Source organism: Podarcis cretensis (genome assembly GCF_951804945.1).
Source record: "Podarcis cretensis genome assembly, chromosome: 9".
NCBI classification, from domain to species: Eukaryota; Metazoa; Chordata; class Lepidosauria; order Squamata; family Lacertidae; genus Podarcis; species Podarcis cretensis.
Window position 1 is genome coordinate 48,842,342 of NC_137178.1, and position 10,163 is coordinate 48,852,504.

At 40.4% G+C, this 10,163-nt stretch overlaps 1 long non-coding RNA gene across 1 annotated transcript; it reads left to right on the plus strand.

Annotated features, from left to right (window-relative positions):
• The first annotated feature begins 381 nt into the window (after nucleotides 1–381).
• Nucleotides 382–8,239, plus strand: LOC307223459. The gene is made up of 4 exons (XR_013842096.1): nucleotides 382–506; nucleotides 2,053–2,174; nucleotides 4,049–4,118; nucleotides 8,080–8,239. It is a non-coding gene; the product is annotated as an uncharacterized lncRNA (long non-coding RNA).
• The last annotated feature ends 1,924 nt before the right edge of the window (nucleotides 8,240–10,163 follow it).

Genomic DNA, 10,163 nt, shown 5'->3' on the forward strand with positions numbered 1-10,163 from the left:
ATTTTATCGAACACTTATTTCATCACTAATTTCCCCCTTTGAGTTTTTAATTTACAAATGACGTTTTCATAAGCATTTCCATTTTCTCAAGCAGGTGAAATAAAACCAGTTCATATTACCAATAATTTGCTAAATATTATTGTTGCCTGTCTGACTCAATTTCACTTTGCCATTTATGCAGTTGTGCGCATTTTGAACAGCTAAGCTACCAATAACCTTTGAAAGGCCACTAGAGATGAAATGTTCTCTGTGGGAAATTCTCTTTCGCTTCTTATTGCTTGTCTTTAAAACTTTATTAAGATTCTTTGTGAAAGAGGAAATTAATTATTCTGTATTAACATTTTATCTCAAACATCACCTAAACAATGTCTTCTTTTCTAAGGGAAGTACTTTCCATAAACTCAAAGGCTGCATTCCTCCCTGTCCTCACCATGTTGTTGCTTCGGCAGATGAGGATGGTGTCGGTGGAAACTGGTGCCTATTGGTATCAGATGGACAGATGACAGGTAAAAACAACTAATTCTAGTTGTCCATTCCACCCCCCCCCCCCCAGATTCTGTCATCTCAAGTTGATTGAGGGGGACTGATGTGACATCCTGAAATGATGCATGTGACTTGCAAGGAACCAGCCCCCCCCCAATTGCCTTGGCCCCTGGGAACTGGTGTGTATGTTCCCCTCCCCATCTTCCTCTCTGTTGATGTCTACAACAGTATCACTGAGACTGGGGAGGAAGAAACTGAAAAGCATCTTAGCCCTCTGGATTTGTTATTAAGAAGGCAGGAAAGTGGGGCTGGCTGAGAACAAAGTTTGGTGGGGCACTGTCCATTCACCTTAATGGACCAGCCTGCACTGGATGGTGCATATTCATCTCTGTGCCAATTTCTGCCAGAGGAAAGGAGTAATAATAATTTATTTATACCCTGCCCATCTGACTGGGCTTCCCAGAAGCACTGCAGCAGAGGCTACAACCATGCCCTGGGCAGATAGTTTTGCTGCTGATAGGAAGCAGCACAAAGCCCCACAATGCACAAAGCTTTATTTCCTTTAAGACAGGAGACAGGTGAAGGGCCTTTCCTAGCTCTCACAAGTGATCCCCACTCAGGTTACTCTTTCCTTTCAGGACTGTGAAGGGATTTGTGTACTGGCAGAAGAGCGAAGCGGTTCCTTATCTATTTGTGGGGTTTCTTTTAGCTTTCTTATGAAAGACTCTAAAAATTGTGGTTTTTAAGAAAGCATTTACTCAGAAAGCTTTATCTTTTTTGAAACAAAGATGCTTAGGGTGAGCTGAGGGGAGTTTGCCCATCTGTACTGACTGCATGGCATCTGACAAGGTGGCTCTCTAGATTGCTTTCATGGGGCCCTGGCGTCACTTGTTTGGTACTTGATAGACCTGGACCTCCAAAGGTCAGATTTGATAAAGAAAAGCTGCAAATAGAATGAAGGTCTTGCCTAAAATCTGACCATGGTATTGTCGTCAATTCAGATGATATGAATCTGTTATGTGGACATAACAAAATGGTGCCTCATTAACTCACCAAAAAAAGATAAGATGTGTTTGCATTCTTCCTTAATAGAGTATTTAAAAGATTTAGTTTTGTTTTGGGGGTGTTGTCGCTGTTTCTGCAGAGGGAGTATAACTGAAGAAAGCAACACTTTTAATCATCATAGCTAGCAGCAAACATGCCTGGTATTTATCTGCAAAAAGTGATTCATCAAGTGTGAACAGCACTGGGAGTTTTATAATGACAGCGATGGTGCATGTTTACATTCTACCTCTTTAGAGTTTGCAGTTTCTAAATCCCTAAGTGCTTGATGGAAACAGTGATATGTGGCATGGTTAGTACAGCAATCTTCTAGAAATAGAATGTGGCAATCAATGCATAACGGTACGAAATTATATTTAGCAGGCTCTTTTAGTAAACAAGCAATGTGGGTTTGGCGTCATGGCTGCATTTGCCGGGCGGCGGTGGGGAGAGGTAAGATGAGGCATGTCCATTTACATTTAAGGCTGTGTCAAAGTGATCATAGCATTTTGGTTTATTTTCATGAAGCTTCTGGCCAGAGATGTAGGGAGGAAACACCATAATTGCCCTTCATGCAGAAGTTCAGGATCTTTACAACTCAGGCACTGGAGCAGGCATTGGAGGATAAAAACTATTACAGCAAAAAGCAAGTAACGAACTCCTAAAGTGAAGTCCAAAATCTCTGGATCATTCTTGCCTATTCACAAATGTCATACCACTGCAGCATTGTTGAACTTTAAGAAGGTAACAGCTAATGTTTATGTGCTCACTCACCCACCTCTGCTGTTGCCAGGGCATTTCAAAATTCAGTATGAAATTCAAACAGTTTTGAGAACTGCTAGGAACTTTTTGGTAAGCTTTGGGAGGTAGCAGGTGGGGGAGCTGGGAATGAGTTTGTTCCTTTGTTGCAATATATATTCACCACCATCAATTTACATGCTACCTTTCTGCAATAAACCATGTTCCAAGAGGTCTCACAATGTCATAACATTTCACAGAATTCTGTAACAGTTACAAGATATAATGGAATTTAAGTAGTCACATAAACAATGAACTAATGAAAATATCTCATGCTAACAAAGATACAGTGAAATTAAACAATCCACTGAATATTCATAATATGGTCAACATTAACAAATCCAGTGAATATTCATAATAAGGTCTGACAACAACATTACCCAGATTAACAGCAAAAATATTACATTTCCCGAAGTAAATCTTGTCCCAGGAAAAACCCCAATCAACAGCCCACCCCGATGGTCTCTAGATATCCTGGACAGCAGAAGTAGCCTTTGTAGCTGGAGACAGTCAAGGTCTTCGCAGGTCAGGTGGAAGGGAGAAGACAAGCAAGGAGCGAGGTCTTGCAAGACTAGCAGAATTGCAATGCAGGTATTATTATTTTTAGACCACATTAATGTTTTGGAAAGGTGGAATAGATATGCTTTTAAAAAAACCAATAGCACAATCATTGGCATGTTTACTTGGAAGGAGTTTTGCTTACTCTCTGCTCTTCTAGTAAGTGTGTTTTAAGACTGAAGTCCAAGGCCCTGAGTTTTGAACTTCTGAGTTGCAATGTACAGGACTGTGCTGTGTGATTGTTCTGTGCATTGTAACATGACCCAAAGAAGCAACCCAGAGAAATGACAGCAATGAAGAGTGCTTCTTAGCTATAAAGTCTGGGAACGTGAAAGTTCCTGGCAATTTTGTAAACAAGGAGCCTCTTACAATGAAATCTTGATGCTTTTTCTTTTTTAGCTCTGGAGTACTTTCAAGATGCACTGCAAGTGCTTGAATGGAATATTAAGCTTCTTTTTCTTTTCTTTTCTTTTCTTTTCTATTTTCTTTTCAGTTTTGTGCATTGTGTTGTTAGGCACATACACTGAAGTAGACAAAATGATAGGAAACAACAATGGCACAACATTACATTTCTTTTTTGTTTTCTATTCTCTCCTTCAGCTTCAGGGGTTAGAGAGGTAAAGAGCAGGATGCTTTCTCAAAACATTCTGTTCTCATACTTTTTTGTTGGGAAAAATAGGTAGAGGAAAACAAAGATAGTAGAGATTGCCAAGGGGAAAAAATGAGGCCAAGGAAATCTTATGAATCATCCATGGATTTTCTTGTTCCTAAACAAAACCCCAAAGGTAAGTCCCCCCTCCCCTTTGTATAATGTTGTTGTGTAAAGTCCATTTCTCCTTGCAGTAAGTGCTAAAAGTGTTACAGGATCTGATAGCCGTGGTATGTGGGAACATGTACTTCTAGGCATGCCAAATCGTTTTTTTTAAAATGGAATGTTACATTTTGTGAGAAAGTACATGGACATGAAAAAGAGTAGAAAGTAAGTGTGTGTGTGTGTGTGTGTGTGTGTGTGTGTGTGAAAGAGAGAGAGAGAGAGAGCACACACCAGCCTTTGTGTTTTTATTTTAAATAACTTACTGGTTTGGGGAGTACATGAAGAGAGCAGCAGCAGCAGCAGCCCTCACTGCCTCTCAGGACTCATTATATTTTCACTTTGTTTACTCCTAAGTGTCAGTCTGACCCAAGCAATACCAGAATATTAAACTGCAGAAGAAAACAAAGCAGAAATATTATATAAGGTAAGAAGAAATCAGATTATGGGAGCATAATTCAGATCACTCTTTGTATATCCAACTTTCCTTTCTAATTAAGCCTTGCAAGTTTGATTATGACTTTAAAGATTGTTTCCCTGGGAGGTTGCAAAGAGGGAATCATGGGAGAAGAAAAGGATAGAGTGTTCTGTGAAAGTGAAGGAAGATGAGGAAGTAATATGGGAAAGAAAGAAAAGAGGAAGACCTTGCTGCTGCCACCACATCCCCTGACCCAGGGATTATGAGAAAGAAGCTGCCATTTTGAAAGAACTGATGCAGATTTGAAATGATTGAGCCCTGTTTCTAATGGATAAAGATGTGGGTGTGTGTAGGAGGCAGACAGATGGTGTTCTATGGGTCATTGGTTCATGACAGAGCAATATTTTAGAGCATGGCATCTATCAGGCACTCCTTAGGTCTCGTTAATTTGCCCACAGGAGTGCTGGGACCATGACCCAGTTGGGATCCTCTGAAGATATAAAATGATCTAAATGGAAATAAGGGATCCCAAGGGTTATCCAGTCCATCCCCCTGCAAAAGAACCAAATTGAACCAAATTGTGGGTGCCTTCAGAACATCTTGTATGTATAAAATGGCTATTTGATGTGCATGGTAATCTCTGGCTTGCCTCATTTGCTTTGGCTGTTTGTAATCAGGTGCAAATGATCGTTTCCTTTTTAGTCTGGTTTATGTTCCTATTAATCCCATATTTTCATTGGTGAAATGTTGGAGAGTGCTGCGGGTATCCAACTTGATTAATAACAATTCCTCTTTTATATATATTTTTGTCACCATGCAGAAGCCACCAAGGATGGTGTTGAAAGTAACCACTACATGTAATTTGAGAATGAATCTTGGAATTGTGCTAGGACATCAAATAATATTTCCATCGTTTAGAGTGGCAGCAGTGGGGAAGATAGCAAAATCACCCCCATCATTAAAGGGCTCACAGACAAGACACTTACAAAGGGAGCAGAAGTGTGCAATGTGTACTAATGGAAGGACTTCCTCACCATTGAAACACATTGAGCTATTCTTGCATTGCTGACACAACATGGAGAGCAGCTGTTTTTGAGCTCTCATATAGAATATTCAGCAGATAGTTCCCCCTAGAAAAAGGTCATACACATTACATTGCTACTCACTTGCTCATTATAAACTGAGTTGTGCATCACTAGAGATTTATTTCTCACATTTGTGTTCCTTGCTTCCTTGAATGAGCTCAGGGTCAACCATATGGAGGTTATTTTGCTTTGTTTGCTTTAGTTAAAATTATTTAGATCTCATATGGAGCAAAATTTGCCAAAGCCATTCTCAGCAACCCAGTGATTTAGGGGAAGTACACTGGAACTACTGAATCCTGGAATATATACAGTGGTACCTCGGGTTAAGAACTTAACTTGTTCCGGAGGTCCGTTCTTAACCTGAAACTGTTCTTAACCTGAGGTACCACTTTAGCTAATGGGGCCTCCCGCCGCCGCTGCACCGCTTCTGCACAATTTCTGTTCTCAAACTGAAGCAAAGTTCTTAACCCGAGGTACTATTTCTGGGTTAGCAGAGTCTGTAACCTGAAGCGTCTGTAACCTGAAGCGTCTGTAACCTGAAGCATCTGTAACCTGAAGCGTCTGTAACCCGAGGTACCACTGTATTGAATTGGGACAACAAATCAGTTAGGAAATAAACTTCCAAATTTCCACACATTAAGATAGAAAAAAGGGGTAAATGGAAGAGAAATACTGTATTTTAAAAGAATTCTAAAGCCCCAAACAAAGCATTATTGTGAGAGGCTATATTCTAGTATAGCTAAGGCAGCCCCCTCCCTTTTAAAGTATTTGTTTTCATTTATTTCATAAAATTTATATACAGCTTGATAGTACAACAATTGGAGGTGGGTGAATGCTAAGATAAATACATTTTGTTAAAAATAAATAAAAATGTGAATGAAACTGGGATTGGTTGGGAAAGGATAGAAAACAAAGAGAAGCTGAACAAATGCCACCCAATTCCACCAAACACTTGCTAAGAGACAGACTTCACTTCTGCAAACACCACAATTTGAAAATGTTGGGTGGAGTGAGATCATTCAACACCTCCTTTAGCTCCTCTCCTCTCCACACTCTGGTTTTCATCTTATACAGTGTTGTAGTTAATTATCGCAACATTTTGGAGACAGTCTCTCTGGCTTTCTGAGAGACTGTTTGGAGCTACAAATCACTACAGATCAATTGGGGAGAACCCAATCCACTCTGTAGCAATTTGCAGCTGTTTCAACACAATCAAGACGAGGCACAAATCAGCCCAATTCTGTTCAGCCCAAATGCATGTACTGTTGATCTCTGGGCAATCTGGAATTCTCCATAACTGGAGGTCAGGTTTACACAGAATGGTGCACATAAGGTTCTCAACACCAGACACCCGCATGCAAAACATGGACATCTGGAACAGAGCCAGAAAAGCTACACAATATATGGGACTGTTAGGGGCAGGGTAGAGGAGGAGGAGTGGTGGAAACCACCTCCCCATCCTAACCCTTCCAGGGAGGAGGAAGACAAAGACAGTAAAGATTTACAACAGTGGTTTGCGGGAGGTCACAGCTCAGAGGCAAATGAGGGGGGAATGTTGGGAAATAATGGGAGAGGAGGAGCAGGCAGAGCTGGAGTAGCAACTGGCTGACACGTCACTAGAAGACATTCCAAACCCATCATCTCCCATCATCTCCAGCACCTTCAGTGCCCAGAGTCCCGTTTCACTTGATTTTAACATGAAGGGGAGTTCTTAAAACTCTGATTCTCTGGGTTAAAAAATTGTTGAAATGTCCATATAAATTTATTTTAGTGTGGTGGTTAAGAGCGGTAGACATGTAATCTGGGGAACCGGGTTCGCGTCTCCGCTCCACATGCAGCTGCTGGGTGACCTTGGGCTAGTCACACTTCTTTGAAGTCTCTCAGCCCCACTCACCTCACAGAGGGTTTGTTGTGGGGGAGGAATGGAAAGGAGAATGTTAGCCGCTTTGAGACTCCTTAAAGGGAGTGAAAGGCGGGATATCAAATCCAAACTCTCTTCTTCTTCTTATATCTTATTTAAGTGTTTTTAGTGTGGACTTTCCTTTTTTAAAAAACACCCTCTAGCAATAACCTCTTACTGCAGGAACAAGAGCAGAAATGTTCCCACCTGACCACAAAGGATCAGTCCTGCTCAGCCATTTATGGTATTTTATAGTTGTACTATAATTTATAAATCCACATGGGTTCTGCTCATTGGACTCAAGCCATTAAAATAGAGCACTTGAGATCCCCTAAAGGGACACATTATATGAACCTAAGAGAAGTTAGCAGCGGAGGTAAATGGTAAAACATGCAAGAGAAATCTAGTTAAGAGCCTAAAATGTAGCAAACACTCATCAGCCTGACAGGCCCTCTAGCTATATAAAAGAAAAACGCAAGGTTTTGCAATAGATACTATTAAAATGCTGAAAGAAAGCCAGATCTGCCACAGCTTAGCCCCGTGTAGAGCTGAGACAATGCCTACGGGCAATGAATACCCTCAAGTTACTGGAAAGGAGGAAGGTAGGTCATTTGATAAGGTCAGGCCAAGTACAAGAAGCCTTAAAGCCACAGGTGTGTCTAAATGAAAATTAAATGGATTATCTTTGTTTACAATGAAGCCAAGGCAATTCACAAGTTGGGACACCTACTGGAATGAATGGAACAATGTGGTTCTGCACAAATGAATTTGTTGAGAATTTCATTTCCTGAATTTCCAGATAAACTTCCAAGTTAAGTGTATAAATAATTCCAGAACTATAGTCAGAGCATGGAATTAGCAAGAGCTTCTGCCCTTGTTGTATTGGATGATATAATTGACTCACATCGATGTACCTCCACTCAAAACTATGTATAGGTCTCTTGTGTTAGCCCTAAAGTGGTAAATTTGGTTTCTCATTCTCCAGGGTTGATCTGACAATCTACCACCACATTCCATCTTATCTGAAATTTGGTGGCATCTCCATACACAAACTGATCACTTGCTTTTCTTAGAATCGGATCTACTGTTGAAAGGGAAGCGGGGAGGACTAGTATTCCTTACATAATATACCATGCATAATTCCAGGAGCTCGTTTTTTAAAGTAATATATTTTTAACAATAAATTGAAATTTTGACTTGTGTTTTTTTGATTTAATATTAAACGTCTTGAGAAAGCAGCGGAACTCAGTGACAAAGCATCTATATTGCATGCAGTGGTCCCAAATTCAATCCCTGATGTGTTTCCAAGTAGGATTGGGAGAAACTCTTGCTTGATACTACCAGCCAGAGTGGGCAATACTGAGCTAGATGGACAAGTGGAGTCAGGAAAAGGCAGCTTCCAATTCTCCTTTTTTCTCCAGAAGAAACATTCAATAACTGCTTGATTTGAGAGGAATGCATACATCTCTGTAGGAACACATCCTTGGATATGGTGCTGATTTGAATTCTCTCAATCTTTCCTTTCTCCATCCTTATATTCCACCTTTCTATGAAATGAAATGTTCACACTGGCTCACAGCAGAAGTAAAAACACACAATCACAAAACAATTGGTGTCAGTAAATCACAGAAATGTTGTTAAGAATTGCTTAAAGATAGCAGCAGCATAAAAAACATACCATGAAGGAAACTCTATGAAGTCATGATGGAATAAAATACAGTGGAAGAGCATAGGAGTTGGCAACTTGTGGTTGCCCTTATGCTGGTGGAGTACAGCTCCCCTTGGCCATACTGGCATTTTATAACTCAGTATGGCAATTTGGAATCCCAAGTTGCTTGTTTCCCTCTTCCTTTCTCCTTTTCCTCCAATTTTAATGTTTACTGCATTGTGAGCCTATGCATCGTGGGTACAGCATCTTGAAAAATTATCTATGTTTATCCATTAATTAATTCAAAGTCCTGGTACTTTCTTTCCCCATTGTTGGTACAGCAACTTGGGGGCAAATGAATGATTTTGAACCCCAAAGTGGCCAGTGGGAGAAAGAGCCAACTTGACAGCCTCTTCTTCCTTTTGCCTGCATGTCCATTGAAAAATTTTTTATATGTTCCTGTGAAATACACAGAAGTCTGATGAGGAGCCCCCATGCCCAGGCTCATTGGGGCAGGGCATGTCTATGGGCCTGTGCCCCACTCATGGATGAAACTGAAGGATCTCCTGGGGTCATGTAATTTTAGCCTATGTGCAGTGTAACTTACTTCCTGGTAAATTTGCTTAGTACTGCTAATGCACATAATCAAACACACATACAAAATGCTCTTGAAATCTATACAGTACAAGAAAACATGATACTACAACACAATCCTGTACATATCTGTGCAAAAGGAAGCCATGTTGAATTCGATACAGTTTATTACCCATTAAGCTGATATAGGGTTTCACCATTAGACTCTGTGCCTCTCTCTTTGCCACCACAATGTACTCAATTAAACCTTCTGGCCTTGTTTAGATTCTTTATGGCAAACTGTGTGCTCAACAGCTCTTAACTCTTTTGATAATAATTTGCTTTACTTTACAAATAATTTGCCTTACTTTGCAAAAGTACGCTTTGCAAAATGCTATGGTAATCACTGTCGAATCCTGACCTTGCTCATCTGCAAAATTGCATAATTAAAAGGAGTGAAATTATATGTGCAGCTGAAAAGCTTGTGCATTCATGAAGGATCAAATAAATGACTCTTCAAAGGTGTACAAATTTCCTTCACATCATGCCACCTTGAGTGTTGTAAAAAATAAAGTGGAAAGGTGGGTTAAAGATTCCCAAATGAATGGATTCAAGTTAAAAGAAAGGATTATCCGACTGAACATCAGGAAAAACTTTCTGATAGTAAGAGCTGTTCAGCAGTGGAACAGGCTCCCACGAGAAGTGGTAGACTCTCCTTCCTGGGTGGTTTTTAAGCAGAGGTTGGATGGTCATCTGTTATGGGTGCTTTAGCTGAGATTCCTGCATTGCAGGGGGTTCACTAGATAGATGACCCTCGGAGTCTTCCAACACTACAATTCTATGATTCT